General features: G+C 43.0%; 1 protein-coding gene and 1 non-coding gene across 2 annotated transcripts in view; both read left to right on the top strand.

Annotated features, from left to right (window-relative positions):
• Positions 1–20,256, top strand: part of LOC126278537 (galanin receptor type 2-like) — a 1,269,802-nt gene that overhangs the window by 307,328 nt on the left and 942,218 nt on the right. The window lies entirely within an intron of this gene.
• On the top strand, positions 7,900–7,976 carry Trnai-aau (transfer RNA isoleucine (anticodon AAU)). The gene has a single exon. It is a non-coding gene; the product is annotated as a tRNA-Ile (tRNA).

Below are 20,256 nucleotides of genomic sequence, written 5' to 3'. Positions count from 1 at the left end.
TGAGCTTCAACGAGACGATTAAATCTGCATTTTTTTATTTATACATGACTAGCATGTCGTATTGCAAAATACTCTAGAATGTGACTGCTGAAGTTACCAAGAACATATTGGAACAAAGACAAATGCGACGAATACCTTGTAGAATGTAAGATAGGAGAACAAATTTCAAAGCTGGCACAAACTGAAGGAATCGGTAAATTCAGTCTACTTTCATGGACACCACTATCCATATTTGACTATAAATGAAAGGTGTGTAACTAGTTTCTATCTTCCCACTATCGTCGACCAAGTTTCCATTAGTTTCCGTTTCATGTAGTACTGATTTTTAATGAATAAGAAGAAATACTTCGGTTCCATTGCTGATTATTAAGCACAGAGTAAACATCCCAAAAATTCTCCTGTCGGAACACAAAGACTCAGTCTAAAAAGAATGTGACAAAAAGGTGAGAAATCTGCTGTTTCAGTCTTCATTCCCCGTTCCTCGTCAAAACTGTGGCATGCGAAAATTTTCACTTTCTTTTAACATAGGACACTGTAAATCCTTTCACCTGGTGTCTCTTAGTAGCTAAGCCTTCGTACTAGGCATCTCCCTCTCACTGCCACTAGACATTGGTAGTCTCTCCACTATTGCCTACTTTTTCATCAACTGATTTACAGTATATTCCACTGCTAGTACCCCCTCTCTGACTTACACTGTCTTCTTCTGTCTTTCCTGCCTCAACCATTGTTTGCACTAAAATGATGAAAAACTGCTGACAGAAAACAAAGTTCGTTGACCTCAGGACCCTTGTGATGACACTAGAAAAGAATGTGTCCAGTATATTTACTCACCAAAAGCATGTTACGTGCATATTTTACATGGATATGTATGGTACCTTTGAATCTCTGGATATAGGTAACGGTTAATGGCATTGAAAATTTTCTCTGTATCCCGAGAAAATCGTCTTAGGAAGATATGATATAAGTTTCGAAGATTTGCCATGAAGGGAAATTGTAGATGTGACCATCCCCACAGTTGGTACTTTTCATGCTTTACTCATACATCATGGTTTTTGGGGTTTTCTAAGCAACTACAGATAAACAAATCGTGCTTTTATAAGCCTCTTTTGGTGCACCCTGGATCACAGCAAATAATGTAAAACAGTGAACCGATTTTATCGATTTGCCTGGGCTTGAGGAAGAGTGTAATGTTTAAAGTTTGGGCCTGTAGTGTAGGATAGCTACATGATGCTCGTTCTTCCGATAGCACACAACTGGTCGCTAAGCCAAGGGCACTCAAAACACTCGTTCCTTTATTTCTGTATTGAATAAAACGCTAGATATAACCCCCTGAAAAATAACATTTTCCAGCGTGTCTTTTTGGAACAAATTGGTACCGTGCACTGTCGTACACGGACCGATTAATGAAATCATTACAAGGACAGTTATCTCTCGATAATTTAATAGCATAAGTTAGTTCTCCTTTAGAGAACAGATGAAGTAAGATATGATTACAGACATCTTCAACAGGAAATGGATGATTTCGGAATGGGATCGTATAATTAATCGCTCTACCCACAAATGTGTACGTATTAGGATGAGTGGAAGACAGTCAGCTGTTTCTAAGGACTTGGTTCTATGCCAAATGCTTGTCTTTGTACTTGATTTATCAGATTAAGAACATAATTAAGTCCGTTTTTAAATTTTTTTGTTTTTATTTCACGAATTTGTTAACACAGGCATTGCTTTTGTCATTTTCAAGAAGTTCTAGTTAGAACAGCAGTGACAGGTTTTCAAAGGAAATTTGCGTTCGCAGTCCCCCGAGGACATTAGGAGTCTTACCTAATATCAGCACTTTTTCTATTTTCTACGTATTCAAATACAGTAAATTAGTTGATGAGACTTGAGAGTTTACTTACGTGAACTTGAAATAACACAAAAAATCTAATTTTACAATTCAGATCGGATTTTACATTCATAACAATTTTGCATGTGGTTCGGTAATACAACACGGGGTTTCCAGAGCTCTTCTGATGATAGCGATGACACTTTAAAGCATATTTCTCTGTGCTACGCCACTTTATATACTACGTTTTCGCCTCACGCCGGAGTTTACGTACGTTTTTTATGTATGCAAGTAGGATAACTTAAAACCTCTGTGTCTCGAAAAGGGATGAAAATATCATGAAAATTTTCCAAGTATTTCGATGACGAAATCTTAGGAACACAGTCAATCGTAAAAATATCAGCCTTTTGCTGTGCATAGCCGTCCTGGAATCCATGGCTTAATTTTAGTATCCTAAACCACGTTTTTTGAGTTGTCTGAGGAACAGTCCATGAACAGATTTGAGCCTCCATAACCCCATCAAGACGCACCGTAGACAAGCTCTAATGCGAAAAGAACCAACCGATTTGCTCCATTTGCCTAAGTTGGAGGAAATGTGTAATATTGAAACTTTGAAACTGTGCTATAGAATAGTTACAGTAAGACGGTCATTCTCTTGGGTATATAAATAGTACGTAACCCAAGGGCCTTCCAAAACGCTTGACCGTAGTCTTCTGTCACCAATACGATTCAAGGTAGGAGTCGCGGCAAAATCGTATCTTTATGCGTGGCATTTTGGAAGATACAGTATTAGGTAGAAGAATCTGTCGCATGCGTACCGATTTTGTCGTGTATTCGGAATGACAATGTCAGTAACAGTTATTATCTTGTTCATCAGTCCGTCGTGAATTAGAGGTCGTCTTCGATATTTTATTTTCGAAGCTGCTAACCTACGACGCATCAGGCAGACATGGATTCTGATTTATAGGGAGGGGCTGTATGTTGCGTGGTGTATAGCAGCATTCGTTAGTGAGGGCCACCCCTGCACGTTACGGTGTTTGTTTACTTTCAGCAACAGCCGTTGAGGTCGGTGAGTGGTGTTTGCAGAGGGGCATCCACATATTCAGTTCCCTATTTCCGCACTGTTGACCTTGCATGCTTGGGGCTTCCTGCGAAGGGGAAAGCTATGTGTATCGGAAATCTAGAGCACTGTAGTTTGTTTGAGCAAAAATTATCGGCGCAGGCAAAAAATATTGTTGTCGCCTGGTGATGGACGCGTAGTTTGGCATACGAATAATGTTCAGCGAATCCCTGTTCTTCTGTTTTTCGTCGTCTACGATATTACGGGTAGCACAAATCGAGTGAGGTGCAGTATATCTCATGCACTTATTCTTGGACTGTCATTGTTCTGATGTGCCCGTTGTGGCGATACCTGTAAGACACCGCTAGCCCACGCCTCTCGCGGTGTGCGTTTAACCCCATTTAAATGACGCGCCAAGCTCGCGCCCAGCGGCTGTACGATTAATTAAATAATCGGCGTGCTAATCACCGTTAAAATCTCTGGTCCAGAGGGACGTGAAGAGGCTGTGGTCCAGAGAGAGAGTAGAGTCAGTCGAGTCTTGTTCAGTCTTAAGAGTCAGTCGAGCTAGAAAGTGTCTTGTGAAACGATCATTCTGTGGATAATATGTGTTCTTTATTATTCTTGTTCTATATTCTTTTATATGTGTCGTGTTGTCTTCTTCTATGAGTAAAAAAAAAATATAGGTAAAATAAATTTTTGTGATGTCCATCAATAAGTTCATTCCAGTAAAAATAGAACCACTTCCCTTCACCTTTATTCACCCTTTTTTCTTTCTTTCCTTACAACAAAACAAAAACAAAAAAAAAATTACCACCCTCCCTTTTTTTTTTTAATTCCGGACATCACACCGTATCGGAAGCAACTGAATCATTGCATGACAGTTGGCCAGTGAGGACCTAACGGGCATTTGATTCAATCAGTAGACACAGCGACACGTAAAGTAAGTCTATAGTTTGACAATTTGTGGTTTTCCATTCCTCACTTATGACATAGTGAATACGTTAACAATGATAACAGTGAATAGGAGAACCCGAGGCATGATGGTAACACTAATATTCAAAAGACCATAGCAATGAAATTGTGCGAACGTTTTCAAATGTCTACGAGTCGTGTAACCGAGGCGGGACATAGGGACCAGCCCGCTATTCGCGTAGATGGATGTGGAAAACCGCCTAAGAACCACATCCAGGCTGGCTGGCACACCAACCCACGTCGCTAATCCGCCAGGCAGGTTCGATCCGGGGCCGGAGCGCCTACCCATATCCAGGAATCAGCACATTGGCTAACCTGACGGTTCACCATAAACACTCTACGATTACTAAAATAAATTCTCCATCAAAACTAAGGCAAACTTTGACAGTAAATACGAAAATATTATTTCATACATTGAAGCATACATTTGAATATCGTAAACAAATCACTGCAATCACAATATTTAATACATTTGAATAATGATAACTCACCTGTATGGCGAGGTCTTGTAAGCGAAAATGAAATACACTTACTCACTCATTCGTCTCAGCAATCAAAATTCATGTTAAAAAAATTGTTAACTATATTACAATACAAACATTTACTGTAGGAACTCCAGCAGATGTAATTTCATGAACTTGCAGTTGTTCTACACTGAGGCAACAGTAATCAAAGTTACACAGTAAATATGGATCTTTTGAGCTGGAATGAAGCTATGAGAGGTTTATGACTCCCTACTTAGCACTCATATACAACCGCTCGCTCACCGATAGATCTGTACCTAGAGATTGGAAAATTGCGCAGGTCGCACCAGTGTTCAAGAAGGGTAGTAGGAGTAATCCATTTAACTACAGACCTATATCATTGACGTCGGTTTGCAGTAGGGTTTTGGAGCATATACTGCATTCAAACATTATGAACCACCTCGAAGGGAACGATCTATTGACACGTAATCAGCATGGCTTCAGAAAACATCGCTCTTGTGCAACGCAGCTAGCTCTTTATTCGCACGAAGTAATGGCCGCTATCGACAGGGGATCTCAAGTTGATTCCGTATTTCTAGATTTCCGGAAAGCTTTTGACACCGTTCCTCACAAGCGACTTCTAATCAAGTTGCGAAGCTATGGGGTATCGTCTCAGTTGTGCGACTGGATTCGTGATTTCCTGTCAGGAAGGTCGCAGTTCGTAGTAATAGACGGCAAATCATCGAGTAAAACTGAAGTGATATCAGGTGTTCCCCAGGGAAGCGTCCTGGGACCTCTACTGTTCCTGATCTATATAAATTACCTGGGTGACAATCTGAGCAGTTCTCTTAGACTGTTCGCAGATGATGCTGTAATTTACCGTCTAGTAAGGTCATCTGAAGACCAGTATCAGTTGCAAAGCGATTTAGAAAAGATTGCTGTATGGTGTGTCAGGTGGCAGTTGACGCTAAATAACGAAAAGTGTGAGATGATCCACATGAGTTCCAAAAGAAATCCGTTGGAATTCGATTACTCGATAAATAGTACAATTCTCAAGGCTGTCAATTCAACTAAGTACCTGGGTGTTAAAATTACGAACAACTTCAGTTGGAAGGACCACATAGATAATATTGTCGGGAAGGCGAGCCAAAGGTTGCGTTTCATTGGCAGGACACTTAGCAGATGCAACAAGTCCACTAAAGAGACAGCTTACACTACACTCGTTCGTCCTCTGTTAGAATATTGCTGCGCGGTGTGGGATCCTTACCAGGTGGGATTGACGGAGGACATCGAAAGGGTGCAAAAAAGGGCAGCTCGTTTTGTATTATCGCGTTATAGGGGAGAGAGTGTGGCAGATATGGTAAGCGAGTTGGGATGGAAGTCATTACAGCATAGACGTTTTTCGTCGCGGCGAGACCCTTTTACGAAATTTCAGTCACCAACTTTCTCTTCCGAATGCGAAAATATTTTGTTGAGCCAAACCTACATAGGTAGGAATGATCATCAAAATAAAATAAGAGAAATCAGAGCTCGAACAGAAAGGTTTAGGTGTTCGTTTTTCCCGCTCGCTGTTCGGGAGTGGAATAGTAGAGAGATAGTATGATTGTGGTTCGATGAACCCTCTGCCAAGGACTTAAATGTGAATTGCAGAGTAGTCATGTAGATGTAGATGTAGATGTAGATGTAGATGTTTACTAAACAATTGCTAGTAGGCGCTTACATTCCTTAATAGGTAGCACTCAATATGTAGGTAACATTTAGAGCAGGGGCGTGGGACGGAGGCAGTTAGTCTAATTTGAAGCAGCTCTCCACGTCTTCCTTTCCTGTACCGATGTCTTTGCCTCAGAATAGTATTTAAACGCTTACAGACAACGTCATTTGTTACGCGGTCTAGTCACGTCGTGTCACCATATATCAAAATCCAGAATAACAACATTTTGCAGTGCGGACGTGTAGGAAAGAGTGAGGTTATGGAAAGTACTGGCAGGGATGTGGACCGACGCCGACTCCAATCCCGTGGCCAGCTTCTCTAAGCTTCTCGTTTTAAGGTCCATGGTGCAGACAGCCCGATCGAGGGGGTCTCATAAATTCGCGATTAAATGCGAGGAGATTTTTGACTAGGGGAGTACTGTAAATTCATTCAGGTGCCCTTTCAACCGCGCACTTACACTGGAAAGTGTGACACATTGCGCTGTGCTGTTGGTGGATGCCATGGTGCTGCGGATTAAAAAGATTCCATGTAGTGATGGACATGATCCCCAAGGATAGATGCATGCTATGTTGATCCACTGTGCCTTCCAAAACGATGAGATCACCCAGGAAATGACACGGAAACACTGCCCAGTGTATAACGCTCCCTCGTCCGGCCTGGACCCTTCCCACGATTGTTGCACGCTTCCCAGGCCAATGGTGATCAGTCTGATAGGGCGTAAAACGTGATTCGTCTGAGAATACTATGAATTTAAGTTACTTTCCCTGTCTTAGGCTTCATGCCGAAATGCTATTCTGAGCTGCTGCAGAAAGAGGACGGGGGGGGGGGGGGAGGGGAGAGGAACATTTATTTTATTTTCCGTACAGCACATTTGGGGAAAATCCTTTAGCAATAAAAGGACAGTGGTTACAAAATGCTTTACATGTGGAAATTAAGTACCCCAATACATACGTTTATAAGGCTACGTTACAGGAACTGCTAAAAGTGGCACAATCTTGCCCACTTTTACGGTATCCACAAAAGTATTTTTACATAAGAAGTTTTTCTTTGAAGTTGACCATTATAGAGCGAAAAAAATTTACGCACTCCAGAAACAAGATTAAAGTAGTGACTAGTAGCGAAAATGAGCTTAGCAATAAACATAACATTAAAATTCGGCGACGTGTAGGAGTTCTGCTACCTTGGAAGAAAAGTTAGAGGCGAAGGCAGGAGGATATAAAAGACATACTAACAGAGATAAAGTGGGTATTCCTAGGACAATAGTATCACACAGTGGCCTCAATTTCCGGAAGAAATATTCTAAGAGTGAATGTTTTGAGCAAAGCGTAGTATGGAAGATAATCATGGACAGTGTAAAAACCAAAAAGGAAGAGAATTGAAATGCTTGAGACTCGGTGTTAAGGATACTGATGATACGTCTGAAAAAGTCAGTACATGATCAAAATCAATGGAAAAATGATTGAGGCATGATATCTGTACGGTGGAAAAAATTGAAATTGACTGTAATAAAAATGGAAGCCATCTACACGAGTACTGAAAGGAATCCGTTTCATTTCTGTTACACGCTAAACCACACAAATCTGAAGGCTGCCAGTTCAACTAAATACCTAGGTGTGTGTGGTGTCTGCTCGTTCGGACATGTCCGAAAGAACAGACACCATGCTGGATAGTGACAACCGTGATCGCAAGCCCAGGATCATTTTTGCGCGGCTCCACACATACGTTCCGACGCAGGAACAGGCCTTACCACCAGCACTGAGATTATTGGGCAGGGAGCACTACTTTCATATTGTGCGTTTGGTACGCTGAGAACGTGGGTCTGTTGCGGAATGGGGGGGGGGGGGGAGGGCGCCTTGGGATAATTACTGTGTTCTCGGTGGCTTAGGGGTTAGAGCGCCTGCCTAATAAGCAGGAGAACCCAGGTTCGAATCCCGGCAGGGCACATATTTTTAACTCTCCTTGTTGATTTTTATCAATGTCCCGCACACAGCTGATGCCTGCAATTCATTTAAATTTAATTAAATACCTAGGTATTACAATAGTAAACTACTTCAATGGAAATGTCACGTAGAAAATATTGAGAGAAAGCAGACAAAACACTGAATTTTATTGGCAGATAAGATGTAACAAGTCTACTGAAGAGACTGTCTACACTGTGCTTGTCAGTCCTCTTCTGCAATATTACTGCGCAGTATGGGGTCCGTACTAGGTAGCATTCACGGAGGATATCGAAAGAGCTCAAACAAGGGCAGCTCGTTTTGTGTTAAAACGAAATAGGAGAAAGAGTGTCACGCGTAAGATTCGAGAGTTGGTGCTGCAATCGTTAAAACAAGAGCGTTTTCCGCTACGGCCAGTTCCAGTCACCATCTTTCTGCTCTGAATGGGACAAACAGCCATAGTAAACAAATATGAGAAATAGAACCGCTGGTAAACAGGTATTTGGAAATTTGTGGAAGATCTTATGGGACCAAACTGTTGTGGGCATCGGCCCCTAAACGTACAGACTACTTAATCTAACTGTGACTTACGCTAAGGACCGCACATACACCCATGCCCGAGAAAGGACTCGAAACTCCGGCGGGGCAGCCTCACGGACCGTGACAAGGCGCCCTAGACCACTCGGCGTAAACAGACTGAAAGTAGTTCGATGAACCCTCTGCCAAGAAACTGAGTGTGAATTGCAGAGTAGACGCAGAAATATAGACTTTAACGTAATATCCGGGAAACCAGTCATAATTTAACTAATAAATATTTTAAACATTTTCGAACGGGGCTGTAACCATTGTAATGGAAAACACAACCAGAGGCGAGCCACTGTGTAACGACGCTCGAAGAGCAAATGAAGCTTCACAACTTAAATACAAAAATAGCTAAGTTCAATCGTGCAACAACAATCCACAGAAACACACAAGTCAGTCCGCTTTGGTAAACACCATAGCTGCAACCGTCTTGTTTTAAAATGTTTCTACATCTACAGCTCCATCATACTCCGCGAGTGACACAGTCGTGTGTGGCGGAGGGTAATTCTGATACCACTAACTGATCCCCCTTTCCTGTTCCACTCGCGATTGGCGAGTGGGATGAATGATCGTTGGCAAACTTCCTTATTGCCTCTAATTTGACGAAATTTCTCGTTGTGGTCACTTCGCGAGATATATGTTGGCTTCCTTAAAATTCTTCCTGTTAATCTCATTTTGACGTCTTCTTTCCTGCAATAAGTTTGTGTCATTCCACTTATCCTGGGATAGTTACTCCTGGGCATTTTACGATAGAGACTATTTCCAGCAGTTTGTCATAAATAGTGCAGTTGTGCAGTAATATCTCCCGTTTCCTGTGTGTGCACAGCATGTTGCATTTATTTACGACGAGGGTCGACTGCCAGAGCCCGCATTATTTACCAATCCTCATCAGGTCATTCCGTTATTGATACTATTTTCATGAGTTGATACTTTGTTACAGACAACCACAAAATCGGTGAACAGTCTTAAAGAGCAACCGACGCTTTCTATCGTTTAAACACTGTAACCGGTAGCGGTCCTCGCACACTTCCTTCTGATACTCAGTAACTTATCTTAGATCTACCGATTTTGTTTCGACAAGAGCAGCTTGTTGAGTTCTATCTGTAAGGAAGTCTTAAATCCAGTCCCAAATCTGGTCCGATACTTCGTAGGCTCGTATCTTTTTCACTAAATGGCAGTGCGGGACAGTGCCATACTGTAGTCAAGGAAGACGTCATCAACCTGAGCACCTTCGTAGCGCTATGGATCTCATGGAGGAACAGAGAGGGAAGAGTTTCATAAGATTTCTGCTTGCAGAATTAATATCGATTTTTATAGAGAATATTTTCGCTCCCCAAAAATGTCATAATCTTTAGTGTAAGACATGCTCCACAACCGTATAACAGACTGACGTCAAAGATACTGATCAGCCTATATAATATGACCATTTCCTGCCTTGTGGCATTAAGAGCACGTGATGCGGTAGTACAAATATGTAAGCGGAGCATCACCATAGTGAAGATATTGGCAGAAAATGGGGAAATTCATTCACATAAACGGCAGATTATTACTAAGCACAGCCTGTGAACGAGCATCTCGAAAACGGTAAACCCCTTCGAATGTTCACGTGCAACTGTCGTGAGCATCTACGAAAAGACATAGGAGGACAGTGAAACTACCACTTTGCGCTAGATGCCTACATCAAATTAATCTGAAATCTCCCATTCCTGTCCCCTCCCTTCCCAGCCCTTCCCAAATAAAAGTCAGAAGATTCGTCACATTCTGCTCTATGACTGTGTGCCTCGAAATAGCTACAAATACTGCAGAGCTACTTTAAATGATTCATTCGTTTTAAAATATTTGTATTTTCCAAAGCATTACACGCAAAGATTTTACTAATCTATGAGTAGAACAGCGTATGTAGTCTTATCGTCTCTGTAGAGCTTACCTGGGAAGCAAGCATAGGACGTTCCTTGGCCACCGGTATCCTCTTTCTATAACACATATTGCACGCATAGATTAACTGGGTTCTTTATTCATAAGAGTAAAATGCTTACTTAACTCAAAATATTCATTGTGGTACAAGCTCCTCTGTCATAGGCTACGATAGCTCATTGCTGGTGAAATACAAAGTCCGCTATGTTCATCATTACGGTTGTTATGGTGTAATAGATGATTTGGAGTTTTGAGATGAGACTACACTAAATTATAAATTGTGACATTTTATGAAGCTACCGGTGTGGCACGTTGATTCACTGTGCCATATTGTCTAAGGCAATATAGAGATAAAATTCGAGATTATTGTAATTGTATACGGATTATTTAGATACAAAGAGACTATCATGATATGCTGATTCATTGTGGAATACTGTATTTGATTTGCAAAAAGTGATCAGTTTTTCTTACAGTGTACTTTTCTGAAGTAGTTTTTTATGTAAATCCTCCTTGCAACATAATTAGGCAAGGATAATTGTAGAATAACTGTAATGCTATAACTACACAACATATGGCTACATCAGTTACATGTAAACACATTCAAAGGTGAATAAATATTCAGTTCCATTCTATTCTATTATGTGCTGCCTGCCTTTGAGTTAGCGGTGGAGCTAACGGCTATAGCGATTCCAGCTGGGCTGCGACTGATGGCACTGCAACTCACTCTGTGCGACAGACTCGAACAGATTGGCCCTCCGATCCTCGGCGCCTATCTAAATGCCGCATGGTATGCTGGCGCCAGCTTACACCAGCACATAAACAGAATACTGAGCACTGCTATCGACAAGTAGGGAAACCAACTGGCTGTGTAAACAGAAAAGTATCGGTCGTCCTTGTTTGCAAGATGCAGTCTGTGAAGAACGCAGAGGATAGTTTCGTATGCAGTCCACCCAAATCACTAACTTGCTATACCACTGCAATCTTTGTGAAAGATGTTCCGACAGCGGTTACTTTTCAGACCGTTTAGTCTGCAGCTCGTGCAACGATTGAAATCGGAAGATTAGGGCAGGCAACTGCAATCTATTTCACAACGTAGAAAGCACTTGAGGATGAACATTTCGCCTCAAAGCTGACATTCACCGACGATGGGATTATTGGTAAAGGTAAATCGCTGCGGTATGAGAGTGTGAGGAGCTGAAAATATTCGTGATATTGCGGTGCATACATGAGATTCGCTACAGGTTAATTCTTCTTCGTGCAATGTTCTTAATGAAACTGAATGAGCCGCTTTTCCTTAGACAAGTATGACCGATACTTCTTACCTTGATATGTTACAATTGTGGTTGTTTACACAACTGGCTGCTGAATCAACCTTCCAGCAATACAGGATACCTCCACCTCCCTCCCCGGCTCCGCTTCCTCCATTGGAGAACTGAGGTTCACAGCTACTAACGAACTATCGAACATCTTGTTTGTGCAGAGTAGTGAAGACGATGTAACTCTGTTGCCTTGGAACCCGAGATCGGCTGATCTGACACCTTGTGACTATTCCTTTGGAGGTAAGTTAAGGAAAATGTCTATGAACCCAAACATTTCTATGAACCCCCCGACCCCCTGCCTGGAACACTGGAGCAGCTCAGGCGATGCATCCATGTTGTTGTAATAACCACATAGAAGATATTTCTATCTAAGATATGGAACGAATCTGACTACAACTTGGAGGTGTATCGTGTGACTAAAGGAACGGTCATAAGGTATATACTGCAAACTGTAAGCTTCGTGAATTTACGGTTATATTCATGTGTCGATCATTCACGGTTCGAGTCACATTAATGTGACCACAGACAAGGTGCAATAACGACTCACAGGTGGTAGATAACAGCACTAACCGTGGAGGGCATAAAAAGCCCTTCGTGAGTATGCGGAAAAAAGTGCGAAGAAATGGAGCGATTTATCTGACTTCCTAACAAGCATGGTCATTCGCTTTTGTGCCAAGGGTGGAAGCATTTCCGAATCGGCACAGTTCGTAATGTGCTCGAGTGCCGCTGTGGTTGAAGTATAAACTGCATGCTCCCGGAAGCACCATAGTCAGTAGATCACAGGGGTGAACGACAGCTGCGGACATGTCTGCGAACGAATACACGTGCAACTGTAGGACAATTGACCGCCTAGACGAACCGAGGGGCCACCATCAGCGTCTCTGCCGAACGACCGTCCAGCGAACGGTGCTTCATACGGACCTCTGCAGCTGGCACCTGGTTGTTGCACCCATACTGGATGCTCTTCATCGGAGACGAACCGAACTGAACGTTCAGTGAGTGGCGATAGGTGGCCTTTTCATATGAATCATTTTTATTTTCTATCGGGCAGATAGCTCTTCGAGTGTACAGCCCTGCAACAATCGTCGGAAGCGTCCAGGCTGGAGGAAGGAGCGTTATGTCGTCGACAATGTTTTTGTGGCATTCCCTGGATGATATCGTCGTTCTGGATGAATGGCACAAGGGATTACCACAAGCATATCTCTGTCCTATAGCTTGCTTTCCCTCTGCTCGATGGCATCTATCACCAGGGCAATAGAACGTGTTATAGAGCTCGCAGTGTACTTTCTTGGTGTGAACAACACTAGGATGAGCTTAGCGTACTCCTCTGGCCACCAAGATCCCCAGATTTAAACCTAATAGAAAATCAATGGGCCAACCAGGATTGGGCTGTTCGTGCCTTGGACCTGCAACCGAGGAACCATCGCAGTTAGCCACGGCACTGGAATTGGAATGGTTCCAGATCTCAGTCGATACATTCCAGAGTCGCACTGTCTCTCGTCCTGTACGTTTCGCAGCGATCAGCCATTTGACACCTGGTTACATAACGAGACTGGGCAGTGTATTTGCATATGTAATACTTTGAACAATATAGAGTTTAGAATGAGGACAAATAATTTGTAGGAGCCATGTACGTCTGAGCTCCATTACCCCATAAGGCGAAGTAGCTTCAGCCTCGGCTTGGCGAGCAGAGCGAGATGCCCTTACGAAGCAGCGCGCGTTGCGGAGAGTGTGCGCAAGCGCGCCTGATGAGGCAATCCCAGGGGGCGGCGACCGCCAGCTTGTTATATGGTCTGGTCCAGCCGGTCCCGGCGACTCGGCGGCGGTCTGAGTAATCTGGGACCGTCTGGGCCTTGTCTCGTGCCGCCCCTACTGGCTGCCTCATTTTCCGCCCCTCTGCTCGCTGCGCCGGCTGTCCTGATCCCCTGCCCCCAACATCGTCCGCAGCTGCGAGGCAGGTCTCGCGGGCCTCTGGACGAGCGTGCCGCCACTGTGCAATGGCCCACTAAAATACATCTGCCTTCCCTCCACGTCGTGTACGATGCTACCGAACACCCTCTGCAGGCAATTAGTCAACTGTAAACCGCAAACAAGACGGTAGGGGATCGTACATGATACTTAGCGATGCGAAGACATTTCTGATGGTGGATAAAGGGAAATTGCCAGATTTTCAGATTTTTTGTTTGCTTTTCAGATGTCTAATTTTAACCATCGAATTAGCATTGTTGACATACCAGTTCGGATACCCGTGCGTATTAAAGAGCCGCTTCCGGGAGGTCCATCGTTCGAATCCGCTCTGCGGATCAATGATGAGGGGCGGTGTGCCGCCCAACCTGTAACTGATTTTTAGGTGGTTTTCCACATTCTTTTAGGTCAGTGGTTCCCAGCTTGAGGGTAATTACCCCCTGAGGGTAAAATGAAATTTCGTGACGGATAAAAACGAATTTATAAACGTAATTATCTTCATCACTATTTTGGAAGACTGTAATACTGTGTGTATTGATTAGCAGTAATGTATTCTACTATTGTTCGCCATTACGGCTTGTAGTCATTCAAAATCAAGATTTAAATACAAATAGTATCCGATGAATGTCATCTCGAATAAAGGAAGTGTAATACTTTCAAGAAAACAGAACAGCAAGTAGTTAAAGGTACATAGCATTATTTATTCATCCAAAAACTGACTGGTCTGAGTTGTGAACGTTAAATATTGCCCTATGACTCTCGAGCATTGATTTCTGGTAATTACGGCTAATCAGCAAGCACGACCACTCCATCTGGAGAATTATTAATCCTTTGTTATTTTCTGAAAATCTACGTATGTGGCTAGGACAGCGGTGAGTCAGCTGAATGCTGTAATTGCACTGGTAAAGGCTCCGAAAATTCTATGTGTGACAGTAAATACAATACCCAGTTTCAGGCGATCGTATATTTTACTTACAGCAAGTGCTCAGAGCCATATGAACCATTAAAGTTTACACGATTGATAAATTTTTAGAAAACTTCGGTCAATTTCACGTCCATAACACTGCACGCAGACAATTGGGGCATACATATTCCTTTCTTTTGGAGTGGGTTGGAGAAGGAGAGGGGGGAGGATGGGGTAGATGGGTGGCGATTGGAAGGGCATCCAACCACCCCTTAACGTAATTGTGTCAAGTACGTAAATAACAATGCTGGTCCTGCACCGATGAGGGACAAAGCCACATGAAAAAGATGAAAATTAACATTCGTGGCGTAAGAACAATAGGACAGTAGAGATGGAAAACATTCTACTCATTATTCTCTTTCTTAAAATATGCGAGTGCAGTGTTTTTATGTTCTCGCTACTCTGTTGCGTGTTTCAAGTGTTAGATCACAGAGAATTTGATTCAGTCGCTCAGAACCTGAAGTGAATGGTCTTTGTGGCAAGTAGTGCTACCCCCAAAGAGCTCCAAACGCCATTCCAATCCGTACAACTGATGTCTTTGATTTTAAAGATGCTCGTGAAGCATTCTGGCCAAAGGAGGAGTCTAAGACCTCCAAATGCGGCATGATCAAAATGACGCAAACTCATCCACCTCAAATAGTTATCATGAATTCTTACTCTGAAATGGAAGAATGAAAAAATGTCAGGGTGTTGAAAACAGGAAGGCCATGGCTAATATATGTCATGCAACACTGATCTCAAAGACCAACGGTGTTTATCAGTTGCAAAACAGGAAGAATGTTGACGACGCTCCCACTTCTTATTCAACTGCACAGAGAATTTTACAGTATACTGTGCACCAGATCCAAGGAATGGATTTCTGTAAGAAACGGAAGTCAACAGGCCTACTGAGAAAATTTCCCCTTCAATTTAGTTTTGTTATTGTCTTGTAAAAAATGCAAAAGAAATAGGAAGTACTTCTTGTTGACTACTGTTCTGTTAACTAAAAATAGTTCCGCTTCATTTCTGTACTTCTATTATCACAAACAAAAACATAATTGCCATAGTGTTAATTTCACTTGGAACGAAATCTTCCTTATTGGCACTTACAATCGGTGTGTTTCATGACATGACACTCAGAACGTCCTTAATAAGTTGTTTGTTTCCTAATTTGTCTCTTTTTTGCACTGATTTTGTGGACAGCAAAACTTTTTAGTATCAAAATATTTTCTCATATTTTTTGGATACAAGGAAGTTATGTACAAAAAGAAATGTATTGTTAACTGTTTCTCAAGAAAAATATGAAAATTTTCACTTAAAATTTTTCCGTTTCCAGTCTTCAGTTACGTTTTTTGTTCATATTTCTGGATTTATTTTTAACACTTTGGATGCTATGGATTTAATCTACGCGTATTAAACATAGGCACTAAGCAATAAATTTCTGAGAGTATTCTGTTAGAGCAGAGCATTACGCAGTAGGGAATAGCGGACTGTGACAAAGCAGATATGAAAAGAATCGAAATGTTTGAAATGTGGTGCTATAGTAAAATTGTTGAAAATAAGGTGAACTACTAAGAAAATAAATGAAGTGGCTCTCCGAAGATTTCGTCAATAAAAGAACTTTTAGAAAACGTGATAATACAAAGTTGGACTGTATGATAGAACATGTGTTCAGGAGTCAGAGAGGAACTTCAATAGTAGTAATTGTAGGTGTACAGTGTAAAAGTGTAGGTGAGGGCAGAGATTATAATATATGTAACAAATAATTGAAGAAGGATGTGAAATTGTGGAATTTCACATCTCTAAACCGAAATCGTATCGTCTTTATTAATATTAATGAGATGGACTTCACTAATAGTACTGAATGATGCCTGTCTTTTCGGTACAAAAGTAATTTGCAGTTAAAAATATTTTGCAGCTGTAAATAGTTTGACATACAGAATCTTCAGTGTGCTACCCCTCAGTTTTAGATGTGGTGTCCACGTTTTTAATCTGACAGAGTTATTATATCACAAATGGTGACATCGGAATCTAGCTCCCTGTTATATAAGTTTCTGTGGACGCCTATGTTCGTCAGTCATTGACTGGTTTCATGAAGCCTGCGCCAACTACCTCTCTTGTGCTAACCTCTTCAACTGAGTGTAGCACTTGCGTTCCACGTCTTCAATTATTTTTTGCATGTGTTACAATCTCTGCCCTTAGCTACACTTTTCTGTTGTATGCTTACCGCAACTACTATTGAAGTTATTCACTGGCGTCTCAAAATATGTCCTTCAATACTGTCTTGCTTTGTATTAACAGTGTTTCCGGAAGCTCTTTTATTGACCAAATCTTCAGAGTACAACTTCATTTCTTTCTTATCAGTCCACCTAATTTTCAACAGTTTTGCTTCACCGCGACATTTCAAACACTTCGATTCTCTTCGCATCTGCTTTCCCCACAGTCCACAGTTCCCTACCGCATAACGATATACTCTAACTGTATGGTTCTCAGAATTTTCTTGCTCAATGCCTACGTTTAATGCTAGTAGATTTGTTTTGGGCAATAATGTCTTCTTTCCTCGTGCGAGTCTGCTTTCTAATTTCACTTTGCTTCATGAATTGTGTGTTATTTTGCTTCCAACGTAAAAGAACTCTTTCACTTCCTCTACTTCATCGTCACTAAATTTGATAAAAGTTCATCTCTTGTGTTCATCCGCATTACTTTCTTCTTTCTTTGGTTCTTTACCACAAGTTCCTTGATATTCTTATTTATGCTACTTATCATTACTTTTGTGTTTCCGGTTTACTCTCAGTCCATGTTCTGTACCCTTTATACTGATCACTCTGTTCAATAGGTGCTGGAACTGATCTTGACATTCACTGAGGATAGAAATATCATCAGTGAATCATCATTGATATCTGTTCACCATGAATTTAAGTTCCATTCTTGAACTTTTGTTTTATTTCCGCCTTTGCTTCTTCGAGGTGTAGACTGAACAGTAGGGGTGAAAGACTACATCCCTATCTTAAATCCCTTATAATTCGAGCCCATCGTTCTTCTTGTTGTACTCTAATTGTTTCCTCTTGGTAATTGTACATGCTTACCCTATTTTTCTCAGAAATTACAACGTCTTGCACCATTGGACTTTGCTCCACATACCTGAGAAAAATATTCTCTGTTGGTTCTGGGGAAGCGTGGTCAGACCGACATACACGACAGTTTCACTGGTTTAAAATTAGTGTAGTCATATGTAGGAAACGGGTGGTATTGAGAGTCTGTAACCGGATGGAAATGTCTGTATAAAACGCTGTTAGACGCTGTAAACGCGCCGCACCGTATGCCGGCGTAATCTGGCAGCTGTTATCGTCGGCGTCTGCACGTCGCGCAATGTGTCACTGTTGCTACTGCGTGTAGCCCCCAGGGGCTCAGCATTCATTTGCTGGGTACGGGCTTGGCGACCCCGGGGTTCCTGAGCTGGGGACTGGTAAGCGCCGCCAGTCCCCTGTCACCGTAAGCTCTGGGCATGCTTCAACGACCACCGTGCGGCGCGGCGGTGGAATGTTGTGTGTCTCAGGGAGTGGGGACCTTGGCTTGACTGCCCGGATCGCGAGGATGGAATAAACCTCTACAAACAACCCCTCAATCTCAAGGTGTGCTGCGCGCTCATGAGATGCATGGCTGTTGAGGTGGAACAGCGGGCAACCTCTGGGGAACCTGCCGCACCTCAGTTGTATAAGGCTTATCTAGGCACGTGGGGCTCTGTCTAGGTGGACTTGTAGTTCCCTAGCTGCTCGTGGGACCGAGATGGATCCTTCGAAATCCTCTTTTCTTCCTCCCAGCGGAAAGGGTGGGCCGCTGGAAGGCTCTGACACCCAGTCTCTTAATAGGGCTCGTGCAGTTAGTCCCCCAGACTCCGGCACTTCTTTGACAAGTCCAGTCTTAGGTAACAGAATGCATTCTGGTAATCCGAATGCGTTTCTCATTGTGAAGCGGAAGGAGAGTAGTTTAGAGAAGGTTTCGCCCTTCTATATACAAAAGGGATTTAAGGGGATCTGTGGCTCCTTAAAATCGGTGAAGCGCTTACGTGATGGGACCTTGCTACTGGAAACTTCCGCTTCCCAGCAAGCAACTAACCTCCAATCTGCTAAATGCCTTGGAGAGTGTGCCATAGACACTGAACTGCACAGTACGTTGAACTACAGCAAAGGTGTTGTGACATGCTGGGATCTAGTTGACATTCCCAAGGAAAAACTGCAACGTGAGTGGGCTCCGGAAGGTATCGTTGATGCCCAACACTTCATGAAGAGGGTTGATGGCAATCTTGTCAAATCCGACTCCTTTATTCTCACTTTCAGTAGCACGAAACTTTCTGAACATGTTAAAGCTGGCTTCCTTCGCCTTAGTGTGAGGCCTTATTTCCCGACCCCAATTCGCTGCTTTAAATGCCAGCGTTTTGGGCATACCACCTTAGGATGTAAAGGTGAAGCGACTTGTGGAAACTGTGGTAAGGCTGCTCGTGAAGGAGTTGGTTGCTCGTCTCCAGATAAATGTATTAATTGCTCTGGGAACCACCCTGTTTGAAGTAGGGACTGCCGACTATTTTTAGAGGAACGCAAAGTCCAGGAAATAAAAACAACCAAGCGTATCCCCTATAGTGAGGCCAAGAAGATCAACAAGTCGACGCAACCTCCCACATTTGCTACATCATTAGCATCCCTGGTTCAGAAGCCTACTCCAAAAGTCGATGGCTCAACGCAGACCGAGATGGTGAGTGTTGGCACTAACACCTGCAGATGTCAGAGCACTTGCAATGCAGCCAGCGTTTCAGAGCCTGTAGCCCCTACTCGAACGGCAGACAAAGTTACAGTGGTAAATTTGGGCCAGCCCCTGGCGCCACCAACAGCTGAGGCTGTTCCCAAGCACAGTGCGCCAATTACCACTCCCACATCAGCTCCCCCAAAGCCCACCAAACCACAGAAAGCTCCTGTACAGCAGCAACAGCGGGTCAAATCCCGTGGTACACCATCTAACCATGCGGATGATATTTTACGTGAGGCTTCTTCTGATTCTTCCCCAGAGTTGATGGAATACAATGTATGTGTGGGGCAATCATCTCGTCCCATGCCTGCCCCTCCACCTTCTGTGGTCTCCCCGCCCCGTTGGAGAGACAGGATAAAGGTGCTACCCCCAACATAGATGGCTCCCATACTTCAGTGGAACTTGCAAGGGTTCAGGACGCATGTGTAGGAACTTCGTCTACTCTCTCAGGGTAGACCACTGCGTCATGTCTCCCGCAGAGGTATTTCCATCCATCATACTCCCCTGAGATACGACGCTATACACTCCACAAAAAGGACGACCTGCGAGGGGAGAGAGCTAGAGGCGGCGTAGGTATTTTCGTCAGAACGGACTACCACTCCTCGCCTCTCTCACTTACGACGACTTTACAGGCCGTCGCTGTGTCCGTGCACGTGCGTCATCCATTGACTGTATGTTCGCTTTACTTGCCCCTACATGATGCACTTGATGAAGCGGCTCTCACCGACCATCTTACACAGCTCCCCCAGCCATTCATTATTTGT

The sequence above is a fragment of the Schistocerca gregaria genome, chromosome 6, assembly GCF_023897955.1.
Source record: "Schistocerca gregaria isolate iqSchGreg1 chromosome 6, iqSchGreg1.2, whole genome shotgun sequence".
NCBI lineage: Eukaryota > Metazoa > Arthropoda > Insecta > Orthoptera > Acrididae > Schistocerca > Schistocerca gregaria.
This window is presented reverse-complemented; position numbering and strand designations above follow the sequence as displayed.